Source organism: Rhinoderma darwinii, chromosome 2 (genome assembly GCF_050947455.1).
Source record: "Rhinoderma darwinii isolate aRhiDar2 chromosome 2, aRhiDar2.hap1, whole genome shotgun sequence".
In the NCBI taxonomy this organism is placed as follows: domain Eukaryota; kingdom Metazoa; phylum Chordata; class Amphibia; order Anura; family Rhinodermatidae; genus Rhinoderma; species Rhinoderma darwinii.
The window spans coordinates 14265102-14284738 of NC_134688.1; the positions used below are offsets into that span (position 1 = coordinate 14265102).

Below are 19637 nucleotides of genomic sequence, written 5' to 3' on the forward strand. Positions count from 1 at the left end.
AGATAGATAGATAGATAGATAGATAGATAGATAGATAGATAGATAGATAGGAGATAGAGAGATATGAGATAGATAGATAGATAGATAGATAGATAGATAGATAGATAGATAGATAGATAGATAGATAGATAGATAGATATGAGATAGATAGATAGATAGATAGATAGATAGATAGATAGATAGATAGATAGATAGATAGATAGATAGATAGATAGATAGGAGATAGAGAGATATGAGATAGATAGATAGATAGATAGATAGATAGATAGATAGATAGATAGATAGATAGATAGATAGATAGATAGATAGATAGATAGATAGATAGATAGATAGATAGATATGAGATAGATAGATAGATAGATAGATAGATAGATAGATAGATAGATAGATAGATAGATATGAGATAGATAGATAGATAGATAGATAGATAGATAGATAGATAGATAGATAGATAGATAGATAGATAGATAGATAGATAGATAGATAGATAGATAGATAGATTAAAAAAATAACAATAATGATGAAAAGTTATTTTATCTGTAGCTCATACAGGACTAGGAATGATGAAATAATGATGCTTCACATTACAATATACAGTACATTGCCTCTCTTGTCTCTCCACATTTCCAGGCTGGAGATTAGGGACCATCTTGCCAGTGAACTGCTGTGTATGGACGTATTTGGGGCACTTATCATTATGACTCAGTTCCACAGGCAGCAGACACAATGCTTAGAGAAATAATTTATATATATATATATATATATATATATATATATATATATATATATATATATATATATATATATATATATATATACTTGTTTAACTTGTAATACCATGCCTCACCACAGGGTGTGCTCATGTCCTTTCCATTCAGCTACCTCTAGTACAATACTCTAAAGCTCCATCTAGTGGTAGAAATGTTGTGTGTTATTAATCTGACCAACACACAATTACATTCTGTTTATGAGATCTTCAATAGTTTCAATGATAAATAGAAAACAGAACGCAAGAGTGAACATAGCCTAAAACATGGCATGGAAACCTCGGGTCATCATGATCTTAATGGGTTTTCAAGGAATACGCATTCATTGTCTATTCTTAAGATAGAACCATCAATATGTGATCGGTGGGGGTCCAACACCAGGATCTGTAGAACAAAGGGGTTGAAGTACCCGATGAAAGATGACGGACCCTTTAAATATTTATCAGATACAGTTTGATCCTTGTAGTTTATTCATTTTATCCTTTTTGTAACCAATTGACTTCCTGGTGAGTTTGTGGAGGGCTTGTGCATACACACAGCAGCCAATCTGAACAAGCAGAGCTGCAGTTTAAAGCATAGAGAAGAAAATGGTAGAAAGGAGGTACATTTCAGATAAAGGGTGTACATATTATCTGGCTGTTCTGACCCCTTTGCTATTGGGTGGTGAGAACCTGTGCAGGACTCCCAACTCCGGAGTAACTACATTATTAGCAAACAAGAAGGTGGGAAATTGGCCTATCGGTCATGATAAGGGGGTGTGGGGAAATCATAATTTCTCTGTCCTGGGTGGCAAAACCAGGCACCATAATGTGGGTCTATTTTGATCTTTGCTTTAGGGGTCTCTCCTCTATGTAAAGTAATTTTTAAAATGTTATATTCCAATACACGGCTAAAAAAACACAATAGCCACAGAAATATAAATAAATAGCAGGTAAATATTAGTAATGGAATTATATTATTAAAGTAGGATGAAAAAACAAAAATGAGAAACATGTATTTTAATAAAATACAAATGTTATTTTTATTATCATTATTATAATAATAATAATAATAATAATAATTATTATTATTATTATTATTATAACACTAAATTTATTTTTATTATTTTGGTTACAAAAATTCCCAGAGAAATGTAAAAAAAATATTTAAAAAAAAGTTAAATAAATACATTTAAAATAAAAGTAAATAATTAAAAAAAACTGTAATTAAAAAAATAAAATAATAATAATAATAATAATAATAATAAAAATCTTAATAATAAAGAAATAAATAAAATTCAAAAATATATGAGTTATAACGGCTTGTTATGAGACGGTCTACTATAATTCTCGCTTTTGAGAGTCACGTACACTCTGAGGATTTTCTGTAACACATGATATTGCTTCAAAGAACTGTGAAATACCAAATATTGGTTTTTAAATGAAAACTAAATACTAATATGCCACTTCAAAAGGCAGCCGGGGTCCACACAGACTTGACTGACACTTGTGTGATTAGGCTCCTTCTAATCTCTCATGAGTCCGGGGAACAATTAGGTCAGTAATTGTGCTGTCATACGAATGTTTGGCTCTACAATAATAAATACAGTAATAAAAATAAAATAAAATATAATAATAATTTTTTAATAAAATATATACATCTATTTGGATTTCATTGTTGATGGCATTTTCTGCAAGAATTTTATTTCTGCACATTTGTTTCCTTTTCTTAGATAATTTATTGCACTATTCATGTCAAGGGAAATATTATGAAGGGTAGGGGCAATGTGGGCAATCTGTTACAATTGATATAACCAATTTTTTTATTACAAAAAAATAAATAAAAAAAATGTGCTTTAGTTAGAAACCAGGACGCTTACTAATATGTGTAACCATTATCCTCTTAGGAAGGAGGGCCACATTGGTGACCAGAAGCATAACAGAGGACCCAGAGGCAAAGCTTAGGTAATCTAAGACCCAACGCAAGAGTTATACTATGGCGCTCAACCTCCTTTCATCGACTGTATCAAATAATAACATGTAATATAATAACCATACAATATCTGTCATATGTTTTTAACTATAATATGCACCAGACCCTAGAAAAACAAAACTAAAAAAAGAAATAAAATTATTTTAAGCTGATTTACTCTTCACTTGCGGTCTGGAGAAATGAAGGGGTTAATGCCACCAGCCTTGGTGGTCTAGGGTAGTGGAGGTCTAAGGTAGTGCAAAGGTGGATACAAGATGCAATGGTGGTCTAGGGTAGTAGAGGGGGGTTAATGCCACTATTTTTGGTGGACTCGGCCTCTAGGCTAGATGAGAGGTTACGTTGTGCTTCCCTGGTGATCTAGGGTAAAGGAAGGGTTTCTGAATGATCCTATTTGTTATGGGGTTGGGTAGATTTTCCAAGGTGTTGGACCCGTTTGAGATTGTTATCTGAGTAACCTCTATTATAAGGACCCTAGTAAGTTTCTGAAGACCTGCAACTGGTTTAGGTCAGGAATGAAGGGATTGTCAATGGGTGAGCCTAGAAGATTCATAGAGGACCTCCTAAAGAAAGATCAAGGTCTTCAATTATTATTACTATTATTTATAAATAATTATATATTATTAAATAGCACTATTCTAAATAATATTTATTGTCAAAGTACAAGATAATGCAAGATTTGTAAAAAGCCTACAAGACAGAATGAGAGATGAGGTATTCTGTATCTGTCATTAAATAGCTGTAGGAAGACTAAGACCCAAATCACCTACTATACTTTATCTGGTTTATAGTGATATGGAGCATGCTGATATAACCTGGGTATCTTCTGTATATAATTATATATGTACAGCTGGTATAAGTTATACATCTCCTTGTATATAGTGATATGGAGCATGCTGGTATAACCTGGGTATCTCCTGTATATAATTATATATGTACAGCTGGTATAAGTTATGCATCTCCTTGTATATAGTGATATGGAGCATGCTGGTATAACCTGGGTATCTCCTGTATATAATTATATATGTACAGCTGGTAAAAGTTATACATCTTCTTGTATATAGTGATATGGAGCATGCTGGTATAACCTGGGTATCTTCTGTATATAATTATATATGTACAGCTGGTTAAAGTTATACATCTTCTTGTATATAGTGATATGGAGCATGCTGGTATAACCTGGGTATCTCCTGTATATAATTATATATGTACAGCTGGTATAAGTTATACATCTTCTTGTATATAGTGATATGGAGCATGCTGGTATAACCTGGGTATCTCCTGTATATAATTATATATGTACAGCTGGTATAAGTTATACATCTTCTTGTATATAGTGATATGGAGCATGCTGGTATAACCTGGGTATCTTCTGTATATAATTATATATGTACAGCTGGTTAAAGTTATACATCTTCTTGTATATAGTGATATGGAGCATGCTGGTATAACCTGGGTATCTCCTGTATATAATTATATATGTACAGCTGGTATAAGTTATACATCTTCTTGTATATAGTGATATGGAGCATGCTGGTATAACCTGGGTATCTTCTGTATATAATTATATATGTACAGCTGGTATAAGTTATACATCTTCTAGTATATAGTGATATGGAGCATGCTGGTATAACCTGGGTATCTTCTGTATATAATTATATATGTACAGCTGGTATAAGTTATACATCTTCTTGTATACAGTGATATGAAGCATGCTGGTATAACCTGGGTATCTTCTGTATATAATTATATATGTACAGCTGGTATAAGTTATACATCTTCTTGTATATAGTGATATGGAGCATGCTGGTATAACCTGGGTATCTTCTGTATATAATTATATATGTACAGCTGGTATAAGTTATACATCTTCTTGTATATAGTGATATGGAGCATGCTGGTATAACCTGGGTATCTTCTGTATATAATTATATATGTACAGCTGGTATAAGTTATACATCTTCTTGTATATAGTGATATGGAGTATGCTGATATAACCTGGGTATCTTCTGTATATAATTATATATGTACAGCTGGTATAAGTTATACATCTTCTTGTATACAGTGATATGGAGCATGCTGGTATAACCTGGGTATCTTCTGTATATAATTATATATGTAAAGCTGGTATAAGTTATACATCTTCTTGTATGTAGTGATATGGAGCATGCTGGTATAACCTGGGTATCTTCTGTATATAATTATATATGTACAGCTGGTATAAGTTATACATCTCTTGTATATAGTGACATGGAGCATGCTGGTATAACCTGGGTATCTTCTATATATAATTATATATGTACAGCTGATATAAGTTATACATCTTCTTGTATATAGTGATATGGAGCATGCTGGTATAACCTGGGTATCTTCTGTATATAATTATATATGTACAGCTGGTATAAGTTATACATCTTCTTGTATATAGTGATATGGAGCATGCTGGTATAACCTGGGTATCTCCTGTATATAATTATATATGTATAGCTGGTATAAGTTATACATCTTCTTGTATATAGTGATATGGAGCATGCTGGTATAACCTGGGTATCCTCTGTATATAATTATATATGTACAGCTGGTATAAGTTATACATCTTCTTTTATATAGTGATATGGAGCATGCTGGTATAACCTGGGTAGTTTCTGTGTATAATTATATATGTACAGCTGGTATAAGTTATACATCGTCTTGTATATAGTGATATGGAGCATGCTGGTATAACCTGGGTATCTCCTGTATATAATTATATATGTACAGCTGGTATAAGTTATACATCTTCTTGTATATAGTGATATGGAGCATGCTGGTATAACCTGGGTATCTTCTGTATATAATTATATATGTACAGCTGGTATAAGTTATACATCTTCTTGTATATAGTGATATGGAGTATGCTGATATAACCTGGGTATCTTCTGTATATAATTATATATGTACAGCTGGTATAAGTTATACATCTTCTTGTATACAGTGATATGGAGCATGCTGGTATAACCTGGGTATCTTCTGTATATAATTATATATGTAAAGCTGGTATAAGTTATACATCTTCTTGTATATAGTGATATGGAGCATGCTGGTATAACCTGGGTATCTTCTGTATATAATTATATATGTATAGCTGGTATAAGTTATACATCTTCTTGTATATAGTGATATGGAGCATGCTGGTATTACCTGGGTATCTTCTGTATATAATTATATATGTACAGCTGACATAAGTTATACATCTTCTTGTATATAGTGATATGGAGCATGCTGGTATAACCTGGGTATCTTCTGTATATAATTATATATGTACAGCTGGTATAAGTTATACATCTTCTTGTATATAGTGATATGGAGCATGCTGGTATAACCTGGGTATCTCCTGTATATAATTATATATGTACAGCTGGTATAAGTTATACATCTTCTTGTATATAGTGATATGGAGCATGCTGGTATAACCTGGGTATCCTCTGTATATAATTATATATGTACAGCTGGTATAAGTTATACATCTTCTTGTATATAGTGATATGGAGCATGCTGGTATAACCTGGGTATCTTCTGTATATAATTATATATGTACAGCTGGTATAAGTTATACATCTTCTTGTATATAGTGATATGGAGCATGCTGGTATAACCTGGGTATCTTCTGTATATAATTATATATGTACAGCTGGTTAAAGTTATACATCTTCTTGTATATAGTGATATGGAGCATGCTGGTATAACCTGGGTATCTTCTGTATATAATTATATATGTACAGCTGGTATAAGTTATACATCTTCCTGTATATAGTGATATGGAGCATGCTGGTATAACCTGGGGATGTTCTGTTTATAATTATATATGTACAGCTGGTATAAGTTATACATCTTGTATATAGTGATATGGAGCATGCTGGTATAACCAGGGTATCTTCTGTATATAATTATATATGTACAGCTGGTATAAGTTATACATCTTCTTGTATATAGTGATATGGAGCATGCTGGTATAACCTGGGTATCTTCCTGTATATATTTATATATGTACAGCTGGTATAAGTTATACATCTTCTTGTATATAGTGATGTAAAGCATGCTGGTATAACCTGGGTATCTTCTGTATATAATTATATATGTACAGCTGGTTAAAGTTATACATCTTCTTGTATATAGTGATATGGAGCATGCTGGTATAACCTGGGTATCTCCTGTATATAATTATATATGTACAGCTGGTATAAGTTATACATCTTCTTGTATATAGTCATATGGAGCATGCTGGTATAACCTGGGTATCTCCTGTATTTAATTATATATGTACAGCTGGTATAAGTTATACATCTTCTTGTATATAGTGATATGGAGCATGCTGGTATAACCTGGGTATCTCCTGTATATAATTATATATGTACAGCTGACATAAGTTATACATCTTCTTGTATATAGTGATATGGAGCATGCTGGTATAACCCGGGTATCTTCTGTATATAATTATATATGTACAGCTGGTATAAGTTATACATCTTCTGGTATGTAGTGATATGGAGCATGCTGGTATAACCTGGGTATCTCCAGTATATAATTATATATGTACAGCTGGTATAAGTTATACATCTTCTTGTATATAGCCATATGGAGCATGCTGGTATAACCTGGGTATCTTCTGTATATAATTATATATGTACAGCTGGTATAAGTTATACATCTTCTTGTTAAGGGGAGATTCACACGAACGTTGCGTTTTTGCGCGCGCAAACAACGCAGCGTTTTGCGAGCGCAAAAACCATTTGACAGCTGCGTGTGTCATGCGTGTCTGATGCGCGGCTGCGTGATTTTCGCGCAGCCGGCATCATAGAGATGAGGCTTGTCAACGCCCGTCACTGTCCAAGGTGCTGAAAGAGCTAAATCTTTCAGCACCCTCGACAGTGAATGCCGAACACAACAGCGAAAAACCTGTAAAAAAAAAAGATAAAGTTCCTACTTACCGAGAACTTCCCGGCCGTTGCCTTGGTGACGCGTCCTTGGTGACGCGTCCTTGGTGACGCGCCTCTCTTGACATCGGGCCCCACCTCCCTGGATGACGCAGCAGTCCAAGTGACCGCTGCAGCCTGTGATTGGCTGCAGCCTGTGCTTGGCCTGTGATTGGCTGGAGCTGTCACTTGAACTGAAGTGTCATCCCGGGAGGTCGGACTGCAGGAAGGAGACAGGAGTAATCGGTAAGTTAGAACTTCGTTTTTTTTTTACAGGTTAATGTATTTTGGGATCGCAAGTCACTGTCCATGGTGCTGAAACAGTTTAACTCTTTCAGCACCATGGACAGTGACTATCTCCTGACGTCGCGTACCGATAATTTTTTTGCCGGGATCGGCCAAAACGAGTTTGGCCGAACCCGGTGAAGTTCGGTACGCTTGTCCGGCTTCGCTCATCGCAAAGACACTCCGTTTGGATGTTCGGAAACAGAAAAGCACGTGGTGCTTTTCGGTTTTCATTCATCCTTTTCACTGCTGTTGCGCGAATCACGCTCGTCCCACGGAAGTGCTTCCGTGTGGTGCGCGTGATTTTCACGCACCCATTGACTTCAATGGGTGCGTGATGCGCGAAATACGCAGAGTTATTGAACCTGTCGCGCATTTTGCGCAGCAGACAAACGCTGCGCAAAAAGCACGGACTGTCTGTACTGCCCCATAGACTTGTATTGGTCCATGCGTGCCCCGTGAAAACCACGCAGCCCGCACGGACCGAATACACGCTCGTGTGAATCCCCCCTAATAGTGATATGGAGCATGCTGGTATAACCTGGGTATCTCCTGTATATAATTATATATGTACAGCTGACATAAGTTATACATCTTCTTGTATATAGTGATATGGAGCATGCTGGTATAACCTGGGTATCTTCTGTATATCATTATATATGTACAGCTGGTATAAGTTATATATCTTCTTGTATATAGTGATATGGAGCATGCTGGTATAACTCGGGTATCTTCTGTATATAATTATATATGTACAGCTGGTATACGTTATACATCTTCTGGTATGTAGTGATATGGAGCATGCTGGTATAACCTGGGTATCTCCTGTATATAATTATATATGTACAGCTGGTATAAGTTATACATCTTCTTGTATATAGGGATATGGAGAATGCTGGTATAACCTGGGTATCTTCTGTATATAATTATATATGTACAGCTGGTATAAGTTATACGTCTTCCTGTATATAGTGATGTGGAGCATGCTGGTATAACCTGGGTATATTCTGTATATAATTATATATGTACAGCTGGTATATGTTATACATCTCCTTGTTAATAGTGATATGGAGCATGCTGGTATAACCTGGGTATCTCCTATATATAATTATATATGTACAGCTGGTATAAGTTATACATCTTCTTGTATATAGTCATATGGAGCATGCTGGTATAACCTGGGTATCTCCTGTATATAATTATATATGTACAGCTGGTATAAGTTATACATCTTCTTGTATATAGTGATATGGAGCATGCTGGTATAACCTGGGTATCTTCTGTATATAATTATATATGTACAGCTGGTATAAGTTATACATCTTCTTGTTAATAGTGATATGGAGCATGCTGGTATAACCTGGGTATCTCCTGTATATAATTATATATGTACAGCTGACATAAGTTATACATCTTCTTGTATATAGTGATATGGAGCATGCTGGTATAACCTGGGTATCTTCTGTATATCATTATATATGTACAGCTGGTATAAGTTATATATCTTCTTGTATATAGTGATATGGAGCATGCTGGTATAACTCGGGTATCTTCTGTATATAATTATATATGTACAGCTGGTATACGTTATACATCTTCTGGTATGTAGTGATATGGAGCATGCTGGTATAACCTGGGTATCTCCTGTATATAATTATATATGTACAGCTGGTATAAGTTATACATCTTCTTGTATATAGGGATATGGAGAATGCTGGTATAACCTGGGTATCTTCTGTATATAATTATATATGTGCAGCTGGTATAAGTTATACGTCTTCCTGTATATAGTGATGTGGAGCATGCTGGTATAACCTGGGTATATTCTGTATATAATTATATATGTACAGCTGGTATATGTTATACATCTCCTTGTTAATAGTGATATGGAGCATGCTGGTATAACCTGGGTATCTCCTATATATAATTATATATGTACAGCTGGTATAAGTTATACATCTTCTTGTATATAGTCATATGGAGCATGCTGGTATAACCTGGGTATCTCCTGTATATAATTATATATGTACAGCTGGTATAAGTTATACATCTTCTTGTATATAGTGATATGGAGCATGCTGGTATAACCTGGGTATCTCCTGTATATAATTATATATGTACAGCTGACATAAGTTATACATCTTCTTGTATATAGTGATATGGAGCATGCTGGTATAACCCGGGTATCTTCTGTATATAATTATATATGTACAGCTGGTATAAGTTATACATCTTCTGGTATGTAGTGATATGGAGCATGCTGGTATAACCTGGGTATCTCCAGTATATAATTATATATGTACAGCTGGTATAAGTTATACATCTTCTTGTATATAGTCATATGGAGCATGCTGGTATAACCTGGGTATCTTCTGTATATAATTATATATGTACAGCTGGTATAAGTTATACATCTTCTTGTTAATAGTGATATGGAGCATGCTGGTATAACCTGGGTATCTCCTGTATATAATTATATATGTACAGCTGACATAAGTTATACATCTTCTTGTATATAGTGATATGGAGCATGCTGGTATAACCTGGGTATCTTCTGTATATCATTATATATGTACAGCTGGTATAAGTTATATATCTTCTTGTATATAGTGATATGGAGCATGCTGGTATAACTCGGGTATCTTCTGTATATAATTATATATGTACAGCTGGTATACGTTATACATCTTCTGGTATGTAGTGATATGGAGCATGCTGGTATAACCTGGGTATCTCCTGTATATAATTATATATGTACAGCTGGTATAAGTTATACATCTTCTTGTATATAGTGATATGGAGCATGCTGGTATAACCTGGGTATATTCTGTATATAATTATATATGTACAGCTGGTATAAGTTATACATCTTCTTGTATATAGTGTTATGGAGCATGCTGGTATAACCTGGGTATATTCTGTATATAATTATATATGTACAGCTGGTATAAGTTATACATCTCCTTGTTAATAGTGATATGGAGCATGCTGGTATAACCTGGGTATTTCCTGTATATAATTATATATGTACAGCTGGTATAAGTTATACATCTTCTTGTATATAGGGATATGGAGCATGCTGGTATAACCTGGGTATCTTCTGTATATAATTATATATGTACAGCTGGTATAAGTTATACATCTTCTTGTGTATAGTGATATGGAGCATGCTGGTATAACCTGGGTATCTTCTGTATATAATTATATGTGTACAGCTGGTATAAGTTATACATCTTCTTGTATATAGTGATATGGAGGATGCTGGTATAACCTGGGTATCTTCTGTATATAATTATATATGTGCAGCTGGTATAAATTATACATCTTCTTGTATATAGTGATATGGAGCATGCTGGTATAACCTGGGTATCTTCTGTATATAATTATATATGTACCGCTGGTATAAGTTATACATCTTCTTGTATATAGTGATATGGAGCATGCTGGTATAACCTGGGTATCTCCTGTATATAATTATATATGTAAAGCTGGTATAAGTTATACGTCTTCCTGTATATAGTGATGTGGAGCATGCTGGTATAAGCTGGGTATCTTCTGTATATAATTATATATGTACAGCTGGTATAAGTTATACATCTTATTGTATATAGTGATATGGAGCATGCTGGTATAACCTGGGTATCTTCTGCATATAATTATATATGTACAGCTGGTATAAGTTATACATCTTCTTGTATATAGTGATATGGAGCATGCTGGTATAACCTGGGTATCTTCTGTATATAATTATATATGTACCGCTGGTATAAGTTATACATCTTCTTGTATATAGTGATATGGAGCATGCTGGTATAACCTGGGTATCTTCTGTATATAATTATATATGTACAGCTGGTATAAGTTATACATCTTCTTGTATATAGTGATATGGAGCATGCTGGTATAACCTGGGTATCTTCTGTATATAATTATATATATACAGCTGGTATAAGTTATACATCTTCTTGTATATAGTGATATGGAGCATGCTGGTATAACCTGGGTATCTCCTGTATATAATTATATATGTACAGCTGGTATAAGTTATACATCTTCTTGTATATAGTGTTATGGAGCATGCTGGTATAACCTGGGTATCTTCTGTATATAATTATATATGTATGCAGCTGGTATAAGTTATACATCTTCTTGTATATAGTGATATGGAGCATGCTGGTATAACCTGGGTGTCTTCTGTATATAATTATATATGTACAGCTGGTATAAGTTATACATCTTCTTGTATATAGTGATATGGAGCATGCTGGTATAACCTGGGTATCTTCTGTATATAATTATATATGTACAGCTGGTATAAGTTTTACATCTCCTTGTATATAGTGATATGGAGCATGCTGGTATAACCTGGGTATCTTCTGTATATAATTATATATGTACAGCTGGTATAAGTTATACATCTTCCTGTATACAGTGATATGGAGCATGCTGGTATAACCTGGGTATCTTCTGTATATAATTATATATGTACAGCTGGTATAAGTTATACATCTTCTTGTATATAGTGATATGGAGCATGCTGGTATAACCTGGGTATCTTCTGTATATAATTATATATGTACAGCTGGTATAAGTTATACATCTTCTTGTTAATAGTGATATGGAGCATGCTGGTATAACCTGGGTATCTCCTGTATATAATTATATATGTACAGCTGACATAAGTTATACATCTTCTTGTATATAGTGATATGGAGCATGCTTGTATAACCTGGGTATCTTCTGTATATCATTATATATGTACAGCTGGTATAAGTTATATATCTTCTTGTATATAGTGATATGGAGCATGCTGGTATAACCCGGGTATCTTCTGTATATAATTATATATGTACAGCTGGTATACGTTATACATCTTCTGGTATGTAGTGATATGGAGCATGCTGGTATAACCTGGGTATCTCCTGTATATAATTATATATGTACAGCTGGTATAAGTTATACATCTTCTTGTATATAGGGATATGGAGCATGCTGGTATAACCTGGGTATCTTCTGTATATAATTATATATGTACAGCTGGTATAAGTTATACGTCTTCCTGTATATATTGATGTGGAGCATGCTGGTATAAGCTGGGTATCTTCTGTATATAATTATATATGTACAGCTGGTATAAGTTATACATCTTCTTGTAAATAGTGATATGGAGCATGCTGGTATAACCTGGGTATCTTCTGTATATAATTATATATGTACAGCTGGTATAAGTTATGCATCTTCTTGTATATAGTGTTATGGAGCATGCTGGTATAACCTGGGTATCTTCTGTATATAATTATATATGTATGCAGCTGGTATAAGTTATACATCTTCTTGTATATAGTGATATGGAGCATGCTGGTATAACCTGGGTATATTCTGTATATAATTATATATGTACAGCTGGTATAAGTTATACATCTCCTTGTTAATAGTGATATGGAGCATGCTGGTATAACCTGGGTATCTCCTGTATATAATTATATATGTACAGCTGGTATAAGTTATACATCTTCTTGTATATAGGGATATGGAGCATGCTGGTATAACCTGGGTATCTTCTGTATATAATTATATATGTACAGCTGGTATAAGTTATACATCTTCTTGTGTATAGTGATATGGAGCATGCTGGTATAACCTGGGTATCTTCTGTATATAATTATATGTGTACAGCTGGTATAAGTTATACATCTTCTTGTATATAGTGATATGGAGGGTGCTGGTATAACCTGGGTATCTTCTGTATATAATTATATATGTGCAGCTGGTATAAATTATACATCTTCTTGTATATAGTGATATGGAGCATGCTGGTATAACCTGGGTATCTTCTGTATATAATTATATATGTACCGCTGGTATAAGTTATACATCTTCTTGTATATAGTGATATGGAGCATGCTGGAATAACCTGGGTATCTCCTGTATATAATTATATATGTAAAGCTGGTATAAGTTATACGTCTTCCTGTATATAGTGATGTGGAGCATGCTGGTATAAGCTGGGTATCTTCTGTATATAATTATATATGTACAGCTGGTATAAGTTATACATCTTATTGTATATAGTGATATGGAGCATGCTGGTATAACCTGGGTATCTTCTGCATATAATTATATATGTACAGCTGGTATAAGTTATACATCTTCTTGTATATAGTGATATGGAGCATGCTGGTATAACCTGGGTATCTTCTGTATATAATTATATATGTACCGCTGGTATAAGTTATACATCTTCTTGTATATAGTGATATGGAGCATGCTGGTATAACCTGGGTATCTCCTGTATATAATTATATATGTACAGCTGGTATAAGTTATACATCTTCTTGTATATAGTGATATGGAGCATGCTGGTATAACCTGGGTATCTTCTGTATATAATTATATATGTACAGCTGGTATAAGTTATACATCTTCTTGTATATAGTGATATGGAGCATGCTGGTATAACCTGGGTATCTTCTGTATATAATTATATATATACAGCTGGTATAAGTTATACATCTTCTTGTATATAGTGATATGGAGCATGCTGGTATAACCTGGGTATCTCCTGTATATAATTATATATGTACAGCTGGTATAAGTTATACATCTTCTTGTATATAGTGTTATGGAGCATGCTGGTATAACCTGGGTATCTTCTGTATATAATTATATATGTATGCAGCTGGTATAAGTTATACATCTTCTTGTATATAGTGATATGGAGCATGCTGGTATAACCTGGGTGTCTTCTGTATATAATTATATATGTACAGCTGGTATAAGTTATACATCTTCTTGTATATAGTGATATGGAGCATGCTGGTATAACCTGGGTATCTTCTGTATATAATTATATATGTACAGCTGGTATAAGTTTTACATCTTCTTGTATATAGTGATATGGAGCATGCTGGTATAACCTGGGTATATTCTGTATATAATTATATATGTACAGCTGGTGTAAGTTATGAAACTCCTTGTATATAGTGATATGGAGCATGCTGGTATAACCTGGGTATCTTCTGTATATAATTATATATGTACAGCTGGTATAAGTTATACATCTTCCTGTATACAGTGATATGGAGCATGCTGGTATAACCTGGGTATCTTCTGTATATAATTATATATGTACAGCTGGTATAAGTTATACATCTTCTTGTATATAGTGATATGGAGCATGCTGGTATAACCTGGGTATCTTCTGTATATAATTATATATGTACAGCTGGTATAAGTTATACATATTCTGGTACATAGTGATATGGAGCGTGCTGGTATAACCTGGGTATATTTTGTATATAATTATATATGTACAGCTGGTATAAGTTATACATCTCCTTGTTAGTAGTGATATGGAGCATGCTGGTATAACCTGGGTATCTCCTGTATATAATTATATATGTACAGCTGGTATAAGTTATACATCTTCTTGTATATAGTGATATGGAGCACACTGGTATAACCTGGGTATCTTCTGTATATAATTATATATGTACAGCTGGTATAAGTTATACATCTTCTTGTATATAGTGATATGGAGCATGCTGGTAATAACCTGGGTATCTCTGTATATAATTATATATGTACAGCTGGTATAAGTTATATTTCTTCTTGTATATAGTGATATGGAGCATGCTGGTATATTACCCGGGTATCTTCTGTATATAATTATATATGTACAGCTGGTATAAGTTATACATCTTCTTGTATATAGTGATATGGAGCATGCTGGTATAACCTGGGTATCTTCTGTATATAGTTATATATGTACAGCTGGTATAAGTTATACATCTGCTTGTATATAGTGATATGGAGCATGCTGGTATAACCTGGGTATCTCCTGTATATAAATATATATGTACAGCTGGTATAAGTTATACATCTTCTTGTATATAGTGATATGGAGCATGCTGGTATAACCTGGGTATCTTCTGTATATAATTATATATGTACAGCTGGTATAAGTTATACATCTTCTTGTATATAGTGATATAGAGCATGCTGGTATAACCTGGGTATCTTCTGTATATAATTATATATGTACAGCTGGTATAAGTTATACATCTTCTTGTATATAGTGATATGGAGCATGCTGGTATAACTTGGGTATCTTCTGTATATAATTATATATGTACAGCTGGTGTAAGTTATGCATCTCCTTGTATATAGTGATATGGAGCATGCTGGTATAACCTGGGTGTCTTCTGTATATAATTATATATGTACAGCTGGTATAAGTTATACATCTTCTTGTATATAGTGATATGAAGCATGCTGGTATAACCTGGGTATCTTCTGAATATAATTAGATATGTACGGCTGGTATAAGTTATACATCTTCTTGTATATAGTGATATGGAACATGCTGGTATAACCTGGGTATCTTCTGTATATAATTATATATGTACAGCTGGTATAAGTTATACATCTTCTTGTATATAGTGATATGGAGCATGCTGGTATAACCTGGGTATCTTCTGTATATAATTATATATGTACAGCTGGTATAAGTTATACATCTTCTTGTATATAGTGATATGGAGCATGCTGGTATAACCTGGGTATCTTCTGTATATAATTATATATGTACAGCTGGTGTAAGTTATACATCTTCTTGTATATAGTGATATGGAGCATGCTGGTATAACCTGGGTGTCTTCTGTATATAATTATATATGTACAGCTGGTATAAGTTATACATCTTCTTGTATATAGTGATATGAAGCATGCTGGTATAACCTGGGTATCTTCTGTATATAATTATATATGTACAGCTGGTGTAAGTTATGCATCTCCTTGTATATAGTGATATGGAGCATGCTAGTAATAACCTGGGTATCTTCTGTATATAATTATATATGTACAGCTGGTATAAGTTATACATCTTCTTGTATATAGTGATATGGAACATGCTGGTATAACCTGGGTATCTTCTGTATATAATTATATATGTACAGCTGGTATAAGTTATACATCTTCTTGTATATAGTGATATGGAGCATGCTGGTATAACCTGGGTATCTTCTGTATATAATTATATATGTACAGCTGGTATAAGTTATACATCTTCTTGTATATAGTGATATGGAGCATGCTGTTATAACCTGGGTATCTTCTGTATATAATTATATATGTACAGCTGGTGTAAGTTATACATTTTCTTGTATATAGTGATATGGAGCATGCTGGTATAACCTGGGTGTCTTCTGTATATAATTATATATGTACAGCTGGTATAAGTTATACATCTTCTTGTATATAGTGATATGAAGCATGCTGGTATAACCTGGGTATCTTCTGTATATAATTATATATGTACAGCGGGTATAAGTTATATATCTTCTTGTATATAGTGATATGGAGCATGCTGGTATAACCTGGGTGTCTTCTGTATATAATTATATATGTACAGCTGGTGTAAGTTATGCATCTCCTTGTATATAGTGATATGGAGCATGCTGGTAATAACCTGGGTATCTTCTGTATATAATTATATATGTACAGCTGGTATAAGTTATACATCTTCTTGTATATAGTGATATGGAACATGCTGGTATAACCTGGGTATCTTCTGTATATAATTATATATGTACAGCTGGTATAAGTTATACATCTTCTTGTATATAGTGATATGGAACATGCTGGTATAACCTGGGTATCTTCTGTATATAATTATATATGTACAGCTGGTATAAGTTATACATCTTCTTGTATATAGTGATATGGAGCATTCTGGTATAACCTGGGTATCTTCTGTATATAATTATATATGTACCGCTGGTATAAGTTATACATCTTCTTGTATATAGTGATATGGAGCATGCTGGTATAACCTGGGTATCTCCTGTATATAATTATATATGTACAGCTGGTATAAGTTATACGTCTTCCTGTATATAGTGATGTGGAGCATGCTGGTATAAGCTGGGTATCTTCTGTATATAATTATATATGTACAGCTGGTGTAAGTTATACATCTTCTTGTATATAGTGATATGGAGCATGCTGGTATAACCTGGGTATCTTCTGCATATAATTATATATGTACAGCTGGTATAAGTTATGCATCTTCTTGTATATAGTGTTATGGAGCATGCTGGTATAACCTGGGTATCTTCTGTATATAATTATATACGTATGCAGCTGGTATAAGTTATACATCTTCTTGTATATAGTGATATGGAGCATGCTGGTATAACCTGGGTGTCTTCTGTATATAATTATATATGTACAGCTGGTATAAGTTATACATCTTCTTGTATATAGTGATATGGAGCATGCTGGTATAACCTGGGTGTCTTCTGTATATAATTATATATGTACAGCTGGTATAAGTTATACATCTTCTTGTATATAGTGATATGGAGCATGCTGGTATAACCTGGGTATCTTCTGTATATAATTATATATGTACAGCTGGTATAAGTTTTACATCTTCTTGTATATAGTGATATGGAGCATGCTGGTATAACCTGGGTATATTCTGTATATAATTATATATGTACAGCTGGTGTAAGTTATGCATCTCCTTGTATATAGTGATATGGAGCATGCTGGTATAACCTGGGTATCTTCTGTATATAATTATATATGTACAGCTGGTATAAGTTATACATCTTCTGGTATACAGTGATATGGAGCATGCTGGTATAACCTGGGTATCTTCTGTATATAATTATATATGTACAGCTGGTATAAGTTATACATCTTCTTGTATATAGTGATATGGAGCGTGCTGGTATAACCTGGGTATATTTTGTATATAATTATATATGTACAGCTGGTATAAGTTATACATCTCCTTGTTAGTAGTGATATGGAGCATGCTGGTATAACCTGGGTATCTCCTGTATATAATTATATATGTACAGCTGGTATAAGTTATACATCTTCTTGTATATAGGGATATGGAGCATGCTGGTATAACCCGGGTATCTTCTGTATATAATTATATATGTACAGCTGGTATAAGTTATACATCTTCTTGTATATAGTGATATGGAGCATGCTGGTATAACCTGGGTATCTTCTGTATATAGTTATATATGTACAGCTGGTATAAGTTATACATCTTCTTGTATATAGTGATATGGAGCATGCTGGTATAACCTGGGTATCTCCTGTATATAAATATATATGTACAGCTGGTATAAAAGTTATACATCTTCTTGTATATAGTGATATGGAGCATGCTGGTATAACCTGGGTATCTTCTGTATATAATTATATATGTACAGCTGGTATAAGTTATACATCTTCTTGTATATAGTGATATAGAGCATGCTGGTATAACCTGGGAATCTTCTGTATATAATTATATATGTACAGCTGGTATAAGTTATACATATTCTTTTATATAGTCATATGGAGCATGCTGGTATAACCTGGGAATCTTCTGTATATAATTATATATGTACAGCTGGTATAAGTTGTACATCTTCTTGTATATAGTGATATGGAGCATGCTGGTATAACCTGGGTATCTTCTGTATATAATTATATATGTACAGCTGGTATAAGTTATACATCTTCTTGTATATAGGGATATGGAGCATGCTGGTATAACCTGGGTATCCTCTGTATATAATTATATATGTACAGCTGGTATAAGTTATACATCTTCTTGTATATAGGGATATGGAACATGCTGGTATAACCTGGGTAT

At 33.6% G+C, this 19637-nt stretch overlaps 1 protein-coding gene across 8 annotated transcripts in view; it reads right to left on the bottom strand.

The window, feature by feature from the left end:
• Positions 1 to 19637, bottom strand: part of TENM4 (teneurin transmembrane protein 4) — a 1217405-nt gene that overhangs the window by 643804 nt on the left and 553964 nt on the right. The window lies entirely within an intron of this gene.